The sequence below is a fragment of the Mauremys mutica genome, chromosome 3, assembly GCF_020497125.1.
Source record: "Mauremys mutica isolate MM-2020 ecotype Southern chromosome 3, ASM2049712v1, whole genome shotgun sequence".
NCBI lineage: Eukaryota > Metazoa > Chordata > Testudines > Geoemydidae > Mauremys > Mauremys mutica.
Window position 1 is genome coordinate 71,738,525 of NC_059074.1, and position 13,874 is coordinate 71,752,398.

The 13,874-nt window shown below is 39.3% G+C and overlaps 1 long non-coding RNA gene across 2 annotated transcripts in view; it reads left to right on the forward strand.

The window, feature by feature from the left end:
• Nucleotides 1-13,874, forward strand: part of LOC123367220 — a 79,227-nt gene that overhangs the window by 17,704 nt on the left and 47,649 nt on the right. For both annotated transcript variants that reach the window (XR_006578362.1, XR_006578363.1), the window contains exon 4: nucleotides 7,292-7,374. This is a non-coding gene — a long non-coding RNA (uncharacterized LOC123367220). The remainder of the gene's footprint in view (nucleotides 1-7,291; nucleotides 7,375-13,874) is intronic.

Consider the following 13,874-nt stretch of genomic DNA (forward strand, 5'->3'; position numbering starts at 1 on the left):
ACAATAGGATGGAAAGCTGATGTAGGTCCAGGTATCAGTATTGTCTAGGCCATGCCTGTACAAGAAGGATTAATGCTGATTTGTCTCTTTTCATTTTCCTGAGTCCCCTTAGAATGAGAGGAACTGGAGAGAATGCATATAGGAGATGACTGGACCATGGAAGAAGAAAGCTAAATGTAATGGAACCTGGGCTCTGGCCTTCACTGGAGCAAAATCTCATGTACTTGTTGATAAAGTCAGTTACACACAAGTCTATTGTTGGACACATCCAGTGGTAGAAAATCTGAAGGAGAATATCCTTCCTTTCTGACTGTTCACGTTGACGTACAGAAATCCGGCTGAGGGAATCCCCAGTTGTGAAAAGGTTAAAAGCCTTCAGGAAAACATTGTGACAAATGAAAAAATTCCATATGAGGATAGCCTCTTGACATAGTTGAGGAAATCTTGCCTCTTTGCTTGATCAGACAACGCATGGCTGTAGTGCCGTCGTAAGAACTTGTACCACCTGGTTCTTGATGGTGGACATAAACATCTCATAGGTCAATGAATAGCTCTGAACTCCAGCACATTTATGTAGAGCAAAACTTCCAGGGGTGGCCACAGAGTTTGTGTATGGAGTTGACCGAGTTGGGCTCTCCATCCTTTGGTAGATGCATATGTTACCAGAGTGATGGTCAGTTCTGAAGACAAAAAAGGAACTCCTTTGCACACATTGTGGGGGCCCAACCACCACTCAAGGGATGGAAGCACTCATGCAGATATGCAAATCTGCATGTCCAGAGTGTGCCTGGAATAACGATATACCAAATGGAGCAAGGCTGCAAAAAACAAAGAGTGAAGTCTGGTATGTGAATTTACACACATGCATGAGGCCACATTGCCTAGGAGCTGAAGGCAGACACACTCCATTGTTGTTGGGTTGGATCTGAAGCTTTTGGAAAGGAAGGCTATAGATTGATATCTTTCCTTTGGAAAGTGAGACATGGTAGTCCTGGTATTGAGGTTTGCTCCTATGAAAGTTAAGTGTTGTATCGGTCGTAACTGTGATTTGTCCAAACTGAGTTTCAGGCCCAGAAGGAAGAATAGATATGTGATGACTAGGATGTTTTTTTGGACCTGGTCATTTGATGCTTCATGAAGAAGCCAATCATCCAGGTAAGGATACATTTGAGAGCCCAAATCATTAAGGTGAGCTGCTTCTAATGCCATGCACTTGGTAAAGACCATTGGGGCTAAGGACAATCCAGAGAGAAGCACTCTGTATTGGTAAAGGTTGGTGCCTGCTATGAATCCAAGGTACTTCCTCTGGCAAAGGTGTATTGTCATGTGGAAGTGTACATCCTGTAAATCAAGGACAGCAATCCCCAGGTTAGGAATAATAGAAGCAAGGGTGACCATCCTGCATTTGATTTTCTTGATGAACTGGTTCAGCTTTCTCAGATCAAGAGTGGGGTGGTGGCCACCAGATTTTTTTGGGATCAGAAAGTTCCAGGAATAGAAGACTTTCCCTCCATGTTGGTAAGAAACTTCTGTTGTTCCCAATTAGAAGGAACCATAATTCTTGATGTAACATAGTCTCATGAAAAGGGATAGGGAACGTGGGTTGAGAAAAGGATGGGAGGTGAATTGGATAACATATACCTCCTTCACTGTGTTGTCTGATGTAACACTTTCCCAAGCACAGTGGAAGAGGGAGAGATGCAATCTAAAGGGAGAAAATATAGTTGGTGTGCTGTTCTTGATCAAGAAGTTAAAATGATTGCTTAGAGGCTGGAGCTGTCTGGTAAGAAGGACCTCCCACTAATGAAGATGGTTGACAATGTCAAAGACGTTTTGACCATTTCTTAGAGGAATTCTGTGACTTCAGTTGAAAAGAGGATCTGGAGTAACTTTGTGGCCTAAATTGTTTCTTTTTGTAAATCAGAGTATAGAGTCCTAATGAACGAAATGTGGCATGACAGGACTTTAGTGTGTGTACAGAATTATCCATTTTAGCAGTAAACAAATTAGAACCTTCAACAAAAAGCATGTACTCTGTGGTTTTCTGCAGTTTCCTTGGAATGTCAGAAACCTGTTGCCAGGAAGAACGCCACTTGGAGATTGCAGTAGCTATGGAACACAAGTCTGTTTCAGTGGCATATATTGCTGCTTGCAGAGATGTACTAGCAGTACAATGTCCCTTGGAAATCAAAGCTAAAAACTGTTCCTTATATTCTGCTGACAGTTAGTTAACAAATTTAAAGTCACAGAGAAATTAATAAAATTATATTTTGATAAAAAGAGCCATAATTAGTGACTCTTATTTGAAGAGTGATGGTGAAATAAACCTTTTGGTTGCTAAACCTCTGGGAGTCTATAATAAACCTTGGGAGGCTATAAATCCATCCTCTTAAATTCCTTATCTTTGTGAGTGGTCTTTGGGTGATGGGACTGCTCATTAGCAGCTGTGACCAACAAAGAATCAGGAACTGGATGTGTAAAGAAATAGTAAAAAATCTTGTTGAGGACTTGGTACCATCTCTCCACTCGCTTGGATGTAGGAGGTATATAGGTCAAAACCTGCCATAGAGTTTTTGCTGGCTCCAGTAAGGTTTCGTTGATGGGGAGCACAACTCTTCCTAGGGCATAAGTCTGTAAAATATCTAGGAGGGTGTATGGATTCTCTTGCGCAAGTTCCACCTGCATCCCTAGAGAAGTGGCCATCCTCCTCATGAAGTCCTGAAAGGCTTTGAAGTCCTCTGTGGGAGGTGGGGAGATGAGGACTCTGCAATGATGGCCTCATATGATTAATATGAAGAAATATGTGTGTGGCGGGGGGGAAAGATCTAAGGGTTTCTCCACTAATTCTCCCTTCTCCTTGGGGTCCACCTAAGTGGGTTGAGGGATGATAACAGGATGCTGAGGTTTCCTGTAGCAGGGTAGTAGGGAACTTTCTCCTAGAGTGTGGCGGTAATGAAGGTCTATAGCAGAGGTCAGCAACCTTTCAGAAGTGTTGTGCCGAGTCTTCATTTATTCACTCTAATTTAAGGTTTTGCGTGCCAGTAATACATTTTAACATTTTTAGAAGGTCTCTTTCTATAAGTCTATAATATATAACTAAACTATTGTTGTGTGTAAAGTAAATAAGGTTTTTAAAATGTTTAAGAAGCTTCATTTAAAATTCAATTAAAATGCAGAGCCCCCGGACCGGTGGCCAGGATTTGGGCAGTGTGAGTGCCATTGAAAATCAGCTCGCGTGCCGCCTTCGGCGCCCGTGCCATAGGTTGCCTACCCCTGGTCTATATTCTCTTGGAAATCTCATGACCAGCAAGTGCATGGAAGGTGCTGCATAGGCTGAGCCATCCATGGCAAGGGGACCCCATGCTGGGACTTCCGTATAGGAAGACCAGCACTCACCTTTAGGTCTCATAGCTGTCAAAGACCTGTAAAGTGATTTAAATTATCTTAAATTATCCAGAGTCAGAAAAACAAAAGTAGGCCTCCTCAGAATAGTGAGGAGCAGTTCCTGTTGGATTCTAGGTGGGCTGGGTAGAGGGGAGACATTAGGCTCCAAAGAATGTGAGGGCTGCAGTGGGTGGAAAGCCAATGAAGTGATCAATACTGTCATAACTAGTCAGAGACTACTCTAGGAGCAATTAAACTAATGGTGCTTGGTGTATCAGTGGTGCCAGAAGCATCAATGGTCCCTTCCAGTTCTACAATTCTATGATTCTATGATAATAAATCCTCCAAGTAACTACTAAAACTAAACTATTGACCACTAAATATTAACTATAACTATATACTAATTATATACCTTAAAGTTCTAAAATCTAGATGTCTGGAGCAAATGCCATAGGGGGCTCCAACTCTCTCCATGGGCGGTGAGAGGGAACTGAGATGGAGATGGCAACCATGCCCTTTTATTCCCTCACATGACAGAACAAGGAGAGAAAGGGCCCATGCACTGCCTAGTAGTACTGCTGGCAAAAGTCTCCAACTCAAGTGCACTGGGCACCCATACACCTGCAGTGGAATGTAAATATGCACAATCAGGTGAAGGATGATAAATGTGCAGACAACTATTTTGTTTTTAAGCCAACACAGTAAAGGGGACAAAGTGGCTGAAAAGAATTAGAGATGGGATGTGGTGCCTTTCACTTCTAGGATATTACTTGAGATTTGTATTTGTAAAAGGCTGTCAGGGCTGTGAGTGTCATTCTTATGGTGGGACGGCCTTTTCTAAAAGGAAAGTTTTCCAGCATTTCCTAAAGCTATTCAGACTCTGGATTCATCCAATTCACCTATTACAATGGCTAGTTGTATTAGAAAATGAAATAGATATGGAAGAGTTTAATGGAGGTAGGTGGGGATTGAATAATTCATACAATTTCCCCACACCCCAATCATATGTGGTTCTGCTTTGATGAATCACTTTTAAAATGGCATTGTAGCTTTCATATTCATTTTGTATGTTACTCCAGATGATATCTGTTTAGATTACTATTTATTTGCCAGCCCTGCTCATCTGGATTCTTTCTGACTTGTATATCATCACCAGTAAGAAAGATTCTGCAAACCAAATTTTGCCCTCAGTGACATCTGTGTAATCCCAATATCTTCCAGAGAGTTGCACAGAGACAGATGAGGACAGAATGTGACCAGGCAATTAGAATTAGGTTACAGTTCTCTTGATGTACAAAGAAGATGAGGTTCATTCTCCCATAGCAGTGTTGGCTTTATAGGTCTCACATGAGAGAAAAATAGCAAAAACTTATTTTGTCACTAATTAAAAAACATATATACCTATCTAGGAGCACAAACAGATTTATTAACTAAGAAGAAGATATTTGTACATAATCAATTTTCAGAGTAGAACCACATAGGACTAGACTGTAACTCAAACATGAGACTAACAGGGAGTAACCTTGTCCATACGCAATCACTTGAGGTCCCATCACTTAACACAGCTCTCAGTGATTACAGCTCTTAGTGAGAGAGCCTTATTGCTAGTGCAGGCTGGGAAGTCTCTTTCACTGGAAACCCTGCTCCACAGCTAAGCCTTCGATCTGGTTATCGGTGATTTTCTGCTGTAGTGATACATAAAAAAATGAAAGACTCTCAATTGAGTCTAATCATGGAGAGGTGGAGGATTCAATGGCATCTAGGACTCTTAAGCAGAGCCAACACTACCAAGTAGGAACACCTATCTCTACCTTCTCTCTTATCACTGGGATTTTGCATCCATACTCCCTGCTTAATGAGTGAAGTTTAGTTGAGGGTGACTCCCTCAATCAGGGTAGGACAAGCGCAATTCTGTCACCCCCCACTCACACAACAAGGACAGTAACTTTTCATCACCCCTGCATCCAACACCAAAGTGACTTGCAATCCAACAACAGCCAAAAGCGATCATTTGGGCAAAGCAGCTCCATCATGCTACGCACCTAGGCAGAGTGGACATGTCTATGGAAACAAGGTCTGTTCCTGAAGTCTTTCCCTCCAGCTCACCACTAGATATCAGGGATGGGAGCTTGTTACACTCAATTTGGACAACAAATCACATCAGCTTCACTATGTGTTTGGTAGTAAATTTCATTTTCTGCTCTGGTGAATTAACACATGGATGCTGTTATTGTTTGGGTTCACAGTAAGGCAAGAAAATGTTTTCACTGAACTGTAATAATAAAAAAAATCATTAAAATGTGACTGGTAGGCTTTATAAACCTTTTTATCCATGCTTTCACAAATTATATCTTTTGATCTTAGAGAAAAACTGAAGTAACTGATATTAACTTCAATGAATTTAATAGAAAGAATCAATTTCCTAATTAGAACACTTTTAAGCACTTGTGTGTCTTTTCAGTAGTTAGAAATGCACATTTTGCATGGATCTTGTGATGTTTACACTGGGTCAATTTTGTATTTTTCAGAATCATTCATTCTGAGCATATTAGATGTAAGTAGGCATTTCCATCTTGGCCTGGGGGGGGTTAGAAATTCTAAGTATAGGGCATTTTTTCCTAGAGAAGAAGCTGGAAAAGATGAAGAAGAGACATCACTTGGTGTATGAATCAGGAGACAAATTAATAGCAGCAAAGTCTGGTGAAACAGTGCTTTCCACAAATGCACTTTAATCCTCTATCTTTAAGAGGACACACCTTTATCTATTGTTCACAGTAGATAAAGGTGATTGTTTTCCAGAGAAAGACGGCTATTTCTTCATGAAAATGTCCTTTGGTGTGTTACCCTGTATATCCTGTTATCTGCCAAATTTTCTTTGTAAATCACAAAAAAAAATCATAAAGTTTCACATGGCAATGTGATCATTCATATTAAGTGTATACATTTTGTTATTAAATAAATAATTTATTTGGAAATACAGCCCTTAATAGCTAATTAGATTTTCTAATAGCACTGAGTACCATCATGAGGATTGTATCAGAGGGGTAGCTGTGTTAGTCTGGATCTGTAAAAAGCGACAAAGAGTCCTGTGGCACCTTATAGACTAAAAGAAGTATTGGAGCATAAGCTTTCGTGGGTTAATACCCACTTCATCAGACACATTTAAAAGGTAGCCATCCTGCAGCAAAAAAAACTTCAGCACCAGACTCCAAAGAAAAACTGCTGAACTTCACTTCATTTGCAAATTTGACACCATCAGCTCAGTATTAAACAAAGACTGTGAATGGCTAGCCAACTACAAAAGCAGTTTCTCCTCCCTTGGTGTTCACACCTCAACCGCTAGAAGAGAGCCTCATCCTCCCTGATTGGACTAACCTCTTTATCTTTAGAGTGATTCTTGCTTGCATATTTATACCTGCCTCAGGGGCGGCTTCAGGCACCAGCACACCAAGCGCATGCTTGGGGCGGCAAGCCACGGGGGGCGCTCTGCAGGTTGCTGCAAGGGCGGCAGGCAGGTTGACTTCTGCGGCATGCCTGCGGAGGGTCCGCTGGTCCCACGGCTTCGGCGGACCTCCCACAGGTGTGCTACCGAATCCGTGGCACTGGGGACCTCCCACAGGCAAGCCGCTGAAGGCAGCCTGCCTGCCGTGCTTGGGGTGGCAAAATACCTAGAGCCACCTCTGACCTGCCTCTGGAAATTTCCACCTCATGCATCTGACCAACTGGGTATTCACCCACGAAAGCTTATGCTCCAATACTTCTGTTAGTCTATAAGGTGCCACAGGACTCTTTGTCGATCATGAGGATTATGTATGATAATTGTTCCATCAGCAAAATTAAAGGATAAAACACTGAGTACATTTTTCAGCATTTTATGCTTCATTGACTAATTTTTCTCTTCCCTCAGAAAATACATAGACTACAAAATGCTATCTGGTGCTATCCCTAAAAGTGGCATATTTATCCTGTCTATACTGGAAATATAAAAGGGTAAGTGCCAACACATCTGCTTTTAGTTATGGCACAATCTATTTAGTAAAGTAGACAAGATCTAACCCTTTTAAAGAATCAAGTTAATAGTTGGGTTTTGGCATGAATCTTATAACATGCTAAGGTATTGACCGCATAAGAAAACAGAACTGCATCCAGTAATGTCAAGGAAGATGTAAGCTCTTTGGGCCAGAGACTGTCATTTACACCATATTTGAACATTCCCTAGCACAATGGCTATATGGGCTGGTTGAGGTCTCTAGGTCTCTCTACAGCTATATATATGATAAATAATAATAAGTCTTAACTTTGAATGCTTATATGAGGCATATTCCAGTGTGGCTTTAGTTCATACAAGAATTAAATAGGCGAGAGGAAGGCTGTGAGCAGAGAATACTATTGTCAGGAAAAAAAATAATTTTGCTTTTGCCAAAAGACTTCAAAACCCCTTCCGCTAGGGTTTCTGTCTTAGCCAGTGAAGAATAAGATTCCTGCTTGACACCATGCAAAAGACAGATTAGCAGAGTGAATCTGTTCAAAGAAACAACATCAAAGCATTGGTCTGAGAGGGCTAGTGGCCACAGGTCTTGCAAATATGTTCCAATGTATGTTTATGTTCCCTGATTGGATTAGTGTAACTCTAAGGATCAAATTTCTTTATGAATGTTCTGTAATATTTCGTTAAGATTCGCTTTTGGAGACAGCCCAATATTTTTTTTTAATTTATAAATCTCACTGAAATGCTGAATGTCTACATTCTGTGTTTTGGGAGGGAATCAGGGTAAAATTGTCATTTTTTCCGTTTTTGCGGTGGTGGTGGGAAAACAGCTCTATTCATTAGTTCTGTGATCATTCCCATCAATAAACATGCTTGCTAGAATATCTGCAACCCTCCAAAATGTGCACACACAGTCCAAGTAAATCTACATAGGGTGAAATTCACTGCTGTGCTGTGGGGCTGTGAAGGCCTATTCACTTCTTAAGTCCCACTGAATCCTTCAAAATAGGGCTTAAGCAGCCAGCAGGTTTTGAGCAAGGCTCTGGACAGGGAATGCATTTCCAGCATTGCCACCATTCATGATTTTATCACAAGTCTCATGATATCTTGTGTTTTTCTTTAAAGTCCTAGCTCCTGGAGTATGTGGGTATGTGAGAATCTCATCTTTCATTTTGAAAAATGTAAGTTTCGTGTCCTCAGGGTTCCTGAGAAAAGTCTGAGAATGTGACCCAAGTGCACCCGAATCACTGAAAACAAAGAAGTTATATAAAAATAATCCTTTTTTTTTAGTCTCATGGTTTTTAAACCACTCATGATTTAGGGGGCCCTGACTCATGATTTTTGAATGCTTGGATTTGGGACTACTGAATTCCACACTTAATAATTCATACAAAATATGTGTGTGGGAAGATTTTTGCAGTAATTATCCTTCATATTACCTTCCTCTCACATTTATTTCCTGTATGAGCCAGATCCACTCTGCAATACAGCTCAGTTGAGCATTCAAATTTCAGGCTTTGTGATAACAGCTGCATGAAAGTAAAGAAAACTTATTCTATAAAATTTGAAAGAAGAAATGTGTTTCTAAAGTTCTAGCCTCACAAGTTATGTCTAAGCCATGGAGCACATCCCTATTTTTTTTTCCATTGTCAGCAGTCAGGGTGATTATGTTTATATATACAAATTATATAATGAAAAGCAGAAGAAAAAAAGGGGGGAAGAAGAGATGGATGTCATTACTTCGGTGCTCTCTGTAATTGCATCCAGATAGCACATTCTCAGCCCATGCTATTCAGACATCTGAAACTTAGCTTTTTGGATGTGGAGATATGCTTATTATTGGCTTTTACTGAATACTTATTCAAAATATGTATAAACTTTGAGTGCCTTTTGATGATGTTTTGTCGCACCATTAAATGAACCATCACTAAATCAGCCTTTGTTTCCTCATCACTGATTAAAGTTTATGTTCAAGCTTTTGGATACACTATGGTAAGTTATTTACAATCAAGTTTTGTTTTTTAACCAAAGATAAAAACTAGTTAAACTAAGATGTTCACAGAATTTTTTTTCCGGTCATTAACTGACCAAGGCCCAGTTCTGCAAGTCAGTGTATGCTGGCAGAGCAGCCTACCAATAGCATGTCACTTGCAGGACTGGACCCATATCCTGCTGTTTTGTGATACCCGCAGTCACTTTGGCAAATCCAGATGAATGTAGACAAAGGATCAGACACAGTTGTTATATTTCTTCAAAAGGTATAGTGAGAGAAAGGAAAATAAATACTATTATATTTTATAAACACACAATTACTGTACATACACATGTATAAATATTACTGTGAAATAATATAATTGGTATTTTAATATATAAACAAAAAATGAGACAAGCTATAAATCATTATTGTCATACATATACAAAATATTTGACACTCATTAGTATGATTTTAGAATTCATAAAAAAGTATGTACACAAAATCAATTGTTTAAAGTTTCTCCTCTTGATGAGGTTATTTTAATTGTAAACTTCTGCCAAAGCTCTCAAATTTTCTCATTTAGTCAAAAGGGAGTTCTTTCTCTAACTTTTCTAGTTAAGGACTAGATTATGATGCAATGATGCTTCAATTGAAGTCAATGGATTAAGGGTGACATTATTATTACTGCTCAATAATCCACAGTATTAAACCCTCTTACGTGTTTCAATGTTCTGTCATATTTTATGTGATAAGTCTTTTTTACCATAGTAGGTGCTCTGGACTTTGCCTGCAGTTTGCAGTTCTGTAATTTAGTGGTTAATGATAGTATCTAAATAACCAATTATAAATATTGTTGGTCACTGGAGTTTGGCACACTAGATTTCACATTCATTTGCAGCTGAAGAGTTGTTTTTTCTTTGATGGAGGCAACCTTTTTTCCATACATCTGCGGTCTCTATAACATTGGGAGCTTCAGTGCAGTTCCTAACCCCAACAGTTTTGCAGAATGCTGAGGAAAAATAATTTCACTGAATACCACTGAGGCTGCTTACATGAAATTGTCTTCACAACAGTGTCAGGGCAGCACACAGTGTGGGAAATCCTTTGTAATGCAGAGAGGACTAGGCATATAAACCAGGCATTTAAGCATCTTTAGGGTGTTACGTAGATTACAAATGTAGAGCTTGATCCCGCATGAGGTGAAGACGTGGGCTGAGAGATAGCACATTGAGCCACCGGTGTGGCTGCTGAAACTTGGTGTTTTGTTATGCATCATCCACAATGTGCCATGGACTCCAGGGCCACCAATATGTAGATATCACTCAGATGTAAGTATCCTTCTCTACTGATTGAGCTTCACTATCAGCACAGTATCCAAAAGCCTGGCAAAAATCATAGAATCATGAGACTGTAGTACTGGAAGGGATTCTACAACTCCCCCTGGTAACCTATTGCTGTACTTAACTATCCTTATACTAAGAAAGCTTTCTCTAATTTCTAACCTAAATCTCCCTTGCTGTGGATTAAGCCCATTACTTATTGTTCAAGCTTCAGTGGATCAATTGATCACCATCCTCTTTATAACAGCATTTAACATATTTGAAGACTGTTATCAGGTTCCCCCTCAGTATTCTTTTCTCAAGACTAAACATGACCAAATTTTTAAACTTTTCCTCCAAGGTCAGTTTTTTTTAACCTTTTTGTTGTTTTTCCTCTGAACTCTCTCCAGTTCTTTCTTATAGTGTGGTGCCCAAATGCACACAGTACACCACCTCAGGCCTCACCAGAGCCAAGTAGAGCAGGTCATACATCACTCCTATTTTTTCACCTTTCCTCACAGGTCAGGTTTTCTAAACCTTTTATCATTTGTGTTGCTCTCCTCTAGACTCTCTCCAATTTATCCACATCTTTCTTAAAGTATGGAACCCAAAACTAGGCACAAAATCTTGGGATGATGCTGAGCTTCTCATTGCCCTGGATACACAGATTGCCACAGTGGTGAACAATGTCTTCTTACTGCTTTGAGTGACCAAGACGTTATGTTCATATCTCAGATGGCAATAACATAATACAAACCCTAAACTTGGCTGTTCCTAGAGTTTCCCTGACAGGACATCTGTATGAGTTCTTGTTCCCTTTGCTTCTAAAAGAGCCATGCCAACCCTTCTTATGTCCTACATGAAGTAAACAAGATGTTCCTGCCACTACAACTCAGCAATAATTGACCTGCATCTTTAACCATGAAATAAACATCAGGATGACTCAAAGGAGCTCCGTCTTCCTATGCAGAGCCCTCAAGCTTATAGCTGATTACTGTATAAATAAAAATCTTTAGCATTCATCTAGCATTTTTCATCTTTAAAGCATTTTAAAAATATTCACTAACTAATCCTTATAAAACTCCTGAGAAACAGATTAAAAAGCATTATAACTCCTACAGCAAAAGACTGACAATGTGATTTATCTGTGCATATGATTTTTAATTGTGCATATGTTGGAGTTGACTTGTTAATCCATCTTACTTAGAGGTGTAATCTACTACATTTCATGCAGGAGGTTAGGACAGTGCACTCGTTCTGAGCACTGGTGAACTCAGAGATGGATTGTGCCTCTGAGAAATCCATTCTCTGAACTTCCCTTGGGATGTTGCAACTCTGATTCAAAGCTGTGCCCAAGTCGCACAATCTAGCCCATGATAAGGCTGCTATACTCAATCTTGATAGACGTGAGTTTAACCAGCTCACCACCTTAGCTCATTTTTAGAAGTCCCTGTTTGAATTTCCAGCTAACTCAGTGACATGATGTTCAGTTTTTTGTTTTAGGCCCATTCTGTCTCATGAACAGACTGAAGAAGATCAAGTCTTCTGGACAAGTGGAGAAACCTCACTAGCTAAACTGTGTCTGGCTTCAGGGGCATGTTTGCAGCAGTTTCACTCCTAATTCACAAAAGATACTTCCGAGGCAAATACAGTATATGCTGTTTTGGAACAAAGGTAACCAGGATCACAGTATCTCATGTTACCATGGGAATGCTTTGTATTATCTTCAGATTATGTAGAAGTATTCATGACTCGGATCTGAAAACCACATTCTGAAAAATAGGGAGATATAGCAGACTAGTATGCCTGATTTCTCCAAAAAATCATACAGCATCTACGTATAAATAATCTTAGTGTGCCAGACAGTAATTATCCTTGGTTTACCATAAAGAAGGACAAACATTACCCTTTTAAGATTTTTTTGAATGATGCATTTGTTAAAGAAACAGTGTCCAGGAAGGAAATTTACCTCCCAAACATACTACCAAAGTCACTTTCCTAGTCATGATACAACTCATATATGCTGTTACTTCATCTACTTTCCACTATGGTGGATGCCTAATGAAACTTTATTAGTCTTCATTCAAAGCTTATTTCAACTGGCCGCAGCATTGGTTTACATGACAATAGGACAGGGATCGGCAACCTCTGGCACACAGCTTGCCAGGGTAAGCACCCTGGCGGGCTGGGCCACTTTGTTTACCTGCCGCGTCAGCAGGTTTGGCGGACCGCGACTCCCACTAACCATGTGATAGGAGACACTGAATACCTTTGTATAGTCTAGTTTTTTGGATAATCAAAGGGATTTTTCAATATCATTTAGAGAAACTGGGGTACATGCCCCTATTTTGGATAAAAGGGAGTTTTAGAGAATTGAGGCTCAAACAACTGAGGTTATACTATATGATCAGTTTAATATAATGATCACTTTAATAAATCTGGTTGCAGAGTACTTAAAGCTGCTTTGCATGTTTTTTTTTTCTACACAAAAAGAATTCCTAAAGTTATTTAGCTTTAAGAAAACCTTCAAAGTATAGCTCTTTGCTTCTATGTAAGTCCCTGATTTTCTTCAGATTAGCCTAGTGCTTCTTTATTCTTGTGTTATTAAATGAATCTAATGGACATAATTGAAATAATTATGTACGGAAGAAAAATTATAATAAAAAGGAAAAAAGCCAATGTTCAAATATAGCAAATAAAAGGAAATACAAAAAGAAAACATTTTCAAAGAGGAGAAAATCAATACTTCACAAAGGTTGCATATCAGCTTGAGGCAAACAGGAGAGATTTACCCTTAGATAATAATAAATAATAATAATAATAATTTATAAATTAGGCACTAAAATAGTGCTCTGTTTTTCCCCCTTAAATCTAAAAAGCATATTGCTTTGGATATTATTCACGAAGTCAACAGCATTTCTCTTTGTTGTCCGTGTTTTGTTTTTTTAATTATTTGACCTTTTTTGGTCTGTAATGTGTTTAGATTCCAAATAGGTTTTTCAGCTCTCATTTATTTTAATCATGTTGCCGTTGGTATGGTTCTATCCCTCATAATTCTTTTAAATTTTTCATTTGAAAATTTAATTTGTCACTAAACCTCCGTTTTGTTGGGAATCTTTCTTCTGGGATGTGCATGTTTGTGCCTTTTTGTCTGCTCAAAGTGTGTTTACACACACTCTTATCTTGTCTAGTTGTGCGATGAGTCCTC